Genomic DNA, 9,249 nt, shown 5'->3' on the forward strand with positions numbered 1-9,249 from the left:
GACAAGGACTTATATTCCATGTTGGGAAATGAGCTGATGATTCTTATAAATAAGCACTTACTAGGAAAATTGATAAGCAAATCAATTGTACCTATGGTACAAATTTGTAAGAAGACCAAAGGATGGCATTAGCTGCTGCTAAGACCTGAAACCAGAGACAATGAGCTACAACGGAATGGAGTTCTAGCTCTTGCATCACAATAGGATTCAGAAGGATAGTGTTAAAGCTGAGAAACCCTAACTCTTAAAACTGCTGATGTGAGAAAAGCACTAATTCACAATTTGCAGACACAAGTCACATGGCTATAGTTTAGGTTCAAAAGCACAGAGAAACCAGAGAGTGGTCAATCATTACAGCAACCATCTGCCTGTTGTACTAAGCCACTTTGAGTCAGTCATCCTGCATTTGTTTAAACCCTATGATGGCAGTTTATATGTGTCCTTTCCAGGCTACATATGTGGAAAAAGAGGTCAGTGGAGACAAGGAGTCCCTGCCTTCCAGGAGGTGAACCTGTAAAACACACTGTTTTAAGTAAGAAGAAGAAGCATGACAAGTAGCACATGTAGGTGGTGTGGATGAAAGCCTGGGGGAATGCAGGAAACAAGGGGTTTGTTCTGGGTGCGATAAGTCATGGGCAAGAAGGGTAAATGACAAACCTCTGTGGAAGTGGTCAGATGGGTGACGACAGCAAGGCTGACTTTAGAAAGACTGCAGAGGTTTGTGGGGATGGAGTTAAGAATCAAGGGCTTTCCTTTGGCTTTTACAAATCAAAGAAATTTGAGGGGTCTATTTTGGGGGTATTAATGAATAGGTCATGTTTTCCTTCTACACAATTTCACAATTTTTTATTTTGGAACTTTGATCCTAAACTTCCTGTCTTGTCCTCTGTGTTCTAGATTGAGGGCATCCCACACTAAAGCAGGAAGCTGACGGCCACAGTGAAGATGAAAAAGTCACTGGAGCCAATCAACCTAAGCTCCAGCTCATCATGAAAAGTGGAAAGTATATACTGGGGTACAAGCAGGCTCTGAAAAGGATCAGACAAAGCAAAGCGAAACTGGTCATCCTCATGGACTGCCCAACCTTGAGGAAGCTGAAGTAGAGTATTATGCCATGTTGGTCATCATTACAATGGTTATGGTGATATTGAACTGGGCACAGCATGTGCAAAATATTATACAGTATGTACATTGGCTGTCATTGATCCAGGGCATTCTAATATAATATCATCAGAAGCATGTGAGGACAGACAGGTGAAAGGTAAATCATGCACAATTTTTCTTTAGTAAAGCTGGCCAGAGCTTGTTTGCTTTTTTTTTTTTAACACCACTTTGGTATTTACAGAGTTTCTCACTTCTCTTACTCTGCCCTCCCATGATCCCTTTCGACTTTTGAATGGCGTTTCTCATGCCCTGGCCTTTCTTTACTCCAGTTGGCCTTTGTTAGAGTTGGCAAACTAGACCCAGACCAACATGGTGCACATGGGGGGATGTTAGAACATTCTTTGTATTCCCCACACTCATCCATGTGGGTCTAGACTTACGAAGGCTAAGAACAGGGCTAGTGTCATGCTTCTATATTAATGTTCAGTGCCATAGTGGGAACCCATGATCTGTTCTATAACCTAAGATAGAAGAAAGTACAAATTATAAGAGAGTGAAAGTGAAAGTCACTCAGTTGTGTCTGACTCTTTGCGACCCCATGGACTATACAGTCCATGGAATTCTCTAAGCCAGAATACTGGAGTGGGTAGACTTTCCCTTCTCCAGGGGATCTTCCCAACCAGGGATCAAACCCAGGTCTCCTGCATTGCAGGCGGATTCTTTACCGAGCCACAAGGGAAGCCCAAGAATACTGGAGTGGGTAGCCTATCCCTTCTCCAGCAGATCTTTCCGACTCAGGAATCGAGCAGGGGGTCTCCTGCATTGCAGGTGGATTCTTTACTAACTGAGCTATCAGGGAAGCCCAAACTATAGCCAATTGATATTCAACCTTTCAGGAATATTTCTAATTTGTGGAATGAGAGGTGTCCATCAGTAAGATAATTTATCTGAGCTTCCTTATGAAAGTCATGCAACTCACTGGAGATTAGTTTTCTTTTTATTTAACATTTTGCATCATTTAACATCTTACATCTCCAGCAAGTTTGTCCTATATTTTCAGTATATAGTTATTTTACCATGTTAAGAGATATGAGCTTCATGTGTTTTCCTCATGTAAAATTTCATTTGTTCCATAGTTAAACTTAAAAAAAAAGTTTATTTATGTTTTTCTTCCTGGGTGAGGCCTTGAGAATTGATACTATACATTTTTTTAATTGATTTGACTAGAATTATGCTAATGAGAGAATTATTAATAGTTCTGTTCCTCTCTGTTTCTAATAATCATTTATTTCTTCCAATTATTTACCTGTACTTTTAATTATTTCTTTTCAGTAGCCAATGAGTTATGGTTCAATTCATGTTATAAACTCTTTAAAGGCAGGAGAGAAATTATACACCGAGGTATAAAATATTTGAAATAGAAGAGACTGAAAAAAATAAAATTGAAATGCCTTAAGAGACCATGTAAATAATACAAATAAATAAAGTTTATCAGATGTACATAATAGAGGATGGTGGTAAAAAGAAAGGGTTTTTTCCCCTCATTTTATGCATTTGTTGACCAAATAAAACACTTTCGCTTAAAAAAAAAATTCAGCCTTCCAGTTGGAAGTCACAGATTCTAATATAAATCCTCATTTTATAGGTGAAAAAAGTGGGGAAACTGGAGACATCAAGTGACTTCCTTCTCAACAAGCAAATTAATAACAGAGATCAAAACAAAATGACCAGTTCCTAGTGTGGGGATAGGTGGACTCTTTTTCAAATTTGTGCACCAAGTGTTTCACATACACTGATTGGATAGGGCCCCTTCACTGTCAATCCTAGTTGCGTTGCTGCTCTGTGATTTCTGATAAACAAAAATTGCATCTTAGTTATTGTATCTTATGCCTTCAACCAAATAGGTACTATCACTCAAAATACTAGGAAGAAGAATCCTCTCGTCCAATAAAGGGATAGTGAAAATTAACCTTATTAGAAACTTTAAGAAGTTGAGTATAGAAAACACAGATTTTTATTTTACTTTTATATGGTTTTGAATACACACACACACACACACACATACATATATACGTATGTATTTTACAGGAGTAAAGGTCTTTGAATCAAATTGACCTCTTGTCAACAGGCACAAATAAATAACATATCTGTCTTGTAAATAAATAAATCAAGATTTCAATGCATTGTTAATGCTTCTTATTCTTGCACATACTTTGTTAAAATACAGTATTAAATTTTTTGACAGCTAATAATTTAGATGAAGTGAGAAGATGAAGAGAAAGCTGCAGTCATTTCCTCCAAAACTGCAAAAAATATATTCAATTTTAGATTTGTAAATATCAATTTGAATGATTGATCCAATATTTTCCCATTATATTTCCTCTGATCATCTGGCTTCAGCTTTTGTCAACTCAGGGACCTAACATATCAAGTAAATTTTTGTGCACAGACATTATAAAAGATGTGGCAATTATACCACATATCCTTTTTGCAAAATGAGCTGTTCCAGGTGGCTGAAACAATTATTTTGTGCTAAAATTCTTTGTATTGGATGATAAACTGTGTAGGAACACAGTATTTACCTTTTGTTTTTAGATATGCATTATTCACTTACTGATTGTTGAGTTGAGCAAATGCATCTAATCTTTTTTTCTGAGCTTTTGAGTGTGTGACCCACTTTATGATTATCATTAATGTCATAAGTGTCACTGATACCTTTTTGTATTCATTTTGAATAGTGGTGACATGTCTTCCTTTTTAAATGTTCTTCTTTTTGCTTTTATGGACAGAGTGAAAAATTCTAAATTCACGACTACATTCAGGGTTCACTACAAAAAAATTTTAATGATGGTGTCTCTAGACATCTTTTTATACCTTCTTGAAAGATGATGCAATATTTTGGACAGCAAAACAAGAAAACTACAAGACAATGCAAGAGTGGTGTTTCATTTCAGCTCTGCATTGTCCTTCTGGATGAGTTCATTATTCTTCCCTGACATAATTATTTTGTCTTTTCAGCATCGTTGAGAATAATTATGAGTAATAATGACATAATTCCCAGGAAGGTAAAATAGAAAAATATTTAAGGTATTGGAAAAAATAAAAACACTAAAATTTCACAATTTATTCTACATTTATAAAGAAAACAAATGGACTCAGAGAATAATTGAATTCATATTTTTGGAGATTTCTAAGGAAAGAAACTAAAAGTTATGACATGTCTATTCTGGAAAAAAGAGATATTAATAAAAGAGTCTCAAGTCTAAAATTGGGTCTCATGGACTTAAATAGTATACCAAGGGTTAATAAAAACATTTTGTTCTTAAGATTAATGTATATGATTAGATAATGAACTTTGATTACAAGAATGAAAATAAACATCCTCAAGAAGCAAACTGACATTAAGAGACATATATATGGAATCTGGTGGGTTACAGTCTATAGGGTCGCAATGAGTCAGACACAACTTAGTGACTAAACAACAACAACAACATCATTGTGTGTTTTCATCAATAGCAAGCTTCCAGATATAATGTGAAACAATTTGCCTGTAATTTACTCTTACAGTTTTTCATTTTCTTCCTTAGGGTGGGACTGAATAGAAGACAGATACACATGGCATTTAGTGGGTGCTGAATACAAAGTAGGAAAAAATAAATCTGCAAATTGGTCTTATCCTGGAGAAAATCAACCTAAGATTCCACAGAATTCTTCAGAGTAAAGATTTCACATAATTCATCACTAGGGTGAGTTTTAATTGGAATACAACCAAAACTTCATAGTTCTTTAGAACATAATCATTTATGTTACATAGGACTTTACCATAATGAGGTTTCCATTCATATGAGTGGGTTATTTGGTGAAATATTATATGAAAAGCCAAGGAGTTTCTTTAAAAGGAAAACTTGAGTACTACTTTTCAGAAATGTATTCAAATATCTGTGCCTGGTTATGGTTGGAGATTTCTTATTGAGGTAGATATTTGGCAGTCTCTTTCTCTAGTGATAAATAGAGAGATTTTACTCACAAGTTATTTTACTTATTTAAAGTTGTCTTGAAGCAAAACTGCTCAGCTTAAAGCCCATTTAGATATTTTTCTATTGATATTGGCACTATTTTCCTAAGCAAAGGCTTAAATTATTTCTGTTTGTCAAATGTGCTATTTCTTGTTGTTAAATACAATACTAAGCATCATATATATGTATATATGTACATATATATATATATATACGTTTGCCTAAATTCAAAAATATTTGAGGTAAATTATGTTAAAAGACACATGCCCTACAGTGTATTTTTAAAATAAATTTTACTTAAGAGAATCAGAAGCAAAATATAATTAATAAGAAAACAATATGTTCTTAGTTGCTTCAGTTGTGTCCAACTCTTTGCCACCCCATGGACCATAGCCCTCTGGGCTCCTTGGTCCATGGAGTTTTCCAGGCAAGAATACTAGAGTGAGTTGCCATGCCCTCCTCCAGGGGATCTTCCCAATTCAAGGATTGAACCAGCCTCTCCTGAGTCTCCTTCATTGCAGGCAGATTCTTTATTACTAAGCTACAGGGGCAGCCCCAAGAAAAAAATGTACAATTAAACCAATTACTTCCAAAATCCTATTAAAATGAAAACAAAGGCCCTATTTAAAAGGCATAAATTCATAAAGACAAAAAGCTTTAGAAAAGAGACAAGAACAAAATTTTGAAAGCTAAGGGGAGATGAGTTTGTGATGATTGATTTAACCCACTTGTGCGAAGTACAAAAAAGTGACCTAGGATATTAAAATCATAATAGAAGTAGAATCTGAGTAGAAAGGTTAAACTATAAAGTTAAAGAGCTATCTCAGATTGAGAAAGACAAAATGATGAAAAGCTAAAGAAAAAGGATGCAAAACCAGGATGTTTAACATTCAAATGACAGAGTTCTTGAAAGAGAGAAGGGAAATGTAAGCGAGAAAACAATTACTGAAATAATCAAGGAGATAATACAAGACAGTTCACTAGAGGTAAAGTGTTTCTGAACGGAAGTGTCCATCACATGCAGAATAAAATGTATAAAAAGTGGCTTGTTGTGTCCTTGAGACATCTGTTGTCTCTGACTACAAAAAGAAAACTGTACACATTGCTAAAGGGGGGGAAAAAGTCACACTTACAGAACCAGATTCGTTTTAGTCATCTCACCAGAAAGTAGAAAGGGGAAAATGCTAGAAGGCAGTGGAGCAGGTTCTAAAAACTCTGGATGAATTGATAATTTCTTTCAAAAGATAAGCTACAGGAGACTTGTCATGGCTTTGGTCCAGGCCACCTTCCTACCCCTCTTCTAAGTGGGTGAGAGGATTTGTCTTTTTCCATTGCACGGGTCTCCACAGTGTCTTCAGACCTGATTTTGAGCATGTTGTAAAGGCTTCAAAGGAGGCATGGAAGCAGAATAGGAAAAAGTTTATAAGCAAAATTAGCTCCAAATTGGCCTTTAAAAGCATTTTTCTGATTATTAATATTTAGGACTTGGAGACTGAAAAGTCAAGCAACATTCTCTGTAGTGTTTCCAGTTTGGATTCTATTCATACATTTATTTAAAATTAATAACCTCATAAAATAGAATATCACAAAACATTAATGTGCTATCAACATGCAGTACATATTTCTTCTAAGAGATGAACTTTGCAGCTAAGCACGAACCCAGATACAAATTCTTTTCAAGCCAAATGACCTTTATGAATTGTCTGAAAAATCCCCCAGTGTTTGCTACAATTGAATACTTTATGAAAAGGAGCTTCATTTCCAAATGTATGTAATGCCATTTTATACATTATTTGATTCTATGATTGAACACAAAACACTGACAAAACAATAGCATCCCCCAGAAGTGAGCAGCTGTGAAATGACACCTTACTGAGGATGGGCATTTGATTATTTCTGTTATCAGCTTGTAGTAGCAATGCTATCTTGTGTTCTGTCATTCTGTGACTGTTGTGGAAATAACATTGAGAAAATGAGAATTTTTATGTAGACTCACCTATATTGGAATTTATAATACCCCCAATAGCTCAATCTACCTAAAATGTTCAGTATATAACTGTTGTATTTAATACAGCACATTACTCTCAAACCATTACATTCTTCTCAAAGACCCACAACCAAACAATTTTTCAATATACCTGGGCATGACCATCCACTGAGTCTGCCATGTTGCTAAATTTCACACTCTCTTGCCTTCCTCCAGCCTTCACTTGTTGGTTCCCAGCTTAGATTCCAGAGCCCACCGTTATGATCTCTTCTTGCAAGCCTCTTCTTTGGTTCTAATTTTTCCAGCAAAGTTCAAACCTTGGTTTAGCCTACCCTCCGAGTAGCCCCAGCCTGTACTGTGCAGCTGAGTGGTGGTGAGGAAGACAGACAAACAGACTGGTCTCACTTTAGTAAGTGTTAGTCGCTCAGTCGTGCCCGACTCTTTGCGACCCCATGGACTGCAGCCCACCAGGCTCCTCTGTCCATGAGATTTTCCAGGCAAGGATACTGGAGTGGGTTGCCATTTCCTTCTCCAGGGGATCTTCCCAACCCAGGGATCGAACCCGGGTTTCCTGCACTGCAGGCAGATTCTTTACCAACTGAGCTACAAGGGAAGCCCATCTCACTTTAGCTGCTCCTAATTTACATGGACTCGTAGGGGCACCACTGATGCATTTCCCCGACACACTCTCTTTTTCGCTCTCCTAAATGTCTAGGTGAAGCCTTGACTTTCTCAAACCTTTAACACTTTGTCTATCTCATCATGCTCAGCTGATGACTTCTTTTATCAGTTCAGTTCAGTTCAGTTCAGTCGCTCAGCTGTGTCCGACTCTGCGACCCCATGGACTGCAGCACACCAGGCTTCCCTGTCTGTCACCAACTCCCAGAGTTTACTCAAACTCATGTCCACTGAGTCAGTGATGCCATCCAACCATCTCATCCTCTGTCATCCCCTTCTCCCCCTGTCTTCAATGTTTCCCAACATCAGGGTTTTATCAGTGAGAAGGTACAAATCAACAGGACTGAAACCCCACATGCTCCCTGACTCCAACATACCTTGCCCACTTCATCTGTGTTCAAACAGTCTCCTTCTCATCTGGTGCTGTGGGCATCTGTGTTCCTAAGGCCAGCTCTTGCATCTGTGTGCTCTCTCCTACTCAATGCGGTCATTTCAGCAACTTTCCCCTCGCCTTCCTGTATCATTAACTTCCCTTTCCAAAGCCTGCAGACGTACACCTTTAGCTCACATCTAAATAAAACAGAACAGAACAACAAAAGTAGCCTCTTCTGTGCTCTATGTCCCCTTTTCAGAAATGTTCCAAGATTAGGTTATCTCTTTTCAGTCTTCTGCTCTCTTTTCTCTTTTGCTTGGACCTATTCAAATTGAGGTTTCATCTCAACTCCTCCATCAAGATAGCTCTCTCTTCTTCAAGACTCCCAATGACATCAAGACACTAAACTAAAGAATCAGTTCTCAGCCCTCATCTTGAATGTCTTTCACCATGGTTGAGTACATATTTTTTTAATTAATTCTCCCTTTGCCTTCCAGGACTACCCTTTCTTTGTTTTTCTTTATTTAAATTTTTCCAATTTGTTTCAAATCTGGGAAATTCAAAAGAGTAATTGACACATAAAATTGCATATCTTCATTTTTCTGTTAATTTCATGATCGTTTTCATTTCTATATTAAAATTCAGCATTTTCTAAAAGCCATTATAGTAATTTAAATATGTATTTTATGCATTAAAAACATATCCAGCAGTATTTTGCTGGCCTTGAGAAGACTGTGTGTAAATAGAGCATGGCCCCTATAGCAGATTGCCTGGCTTGAATGTTTTTTCTGCCACTTACTGTATAAATGATCTGGAATTTATTACTCAGACTCTCTGTGTTTCATTTTTTCTATGTAAAATGGTGATGATAATAAGACTTATTTCCTAGGACTATTGTGTGGATTCAAAAAGTGAATGCATATACATTCAGAACAGCTCCTGAAAGTCAGTTAGCACTCAATAAATAGAAGTTCAAGTTTCATGATGTGTAGAAAGCAGCATTAGCCTTTCATTGGAATCACCTCAGGGTATCACTGTCAGGAGGCTGGGGACAGAAAGTAGAAAGGAGATTCCAGGGTCAGTTCACTACA

General features: G+C 36.9%; 1 pseudogene; it reads left to right on the top strand.

Moving 5' to 3' along the window:
* Window positions 1-945: 945 nt before the first annotated feature.
* LOC129623853 (60S ribosomal protein L30-like) lies at window positions 946-1,265 on the top strand (annotated as a pseudogene).
* Window positions 1,266-9,249: the final 7,984 nt, after the last annotated feature.

Source organism: Bubalus kerabau, chromosome 11 (assembly GCF_029407905.1).
Source record: "Bubalus kerabau isolate K-KA32 ecotype Philippines breed swamp buffalo chromosome 11, PCC_UOA_SB_1v2, whole genome shotgun sequence".
NCBI lineage: Eukaryota > Metazoa > Chordata > Mammalia > Artiodactyla > Bovidae > Bubalus > Bubalus kerabau.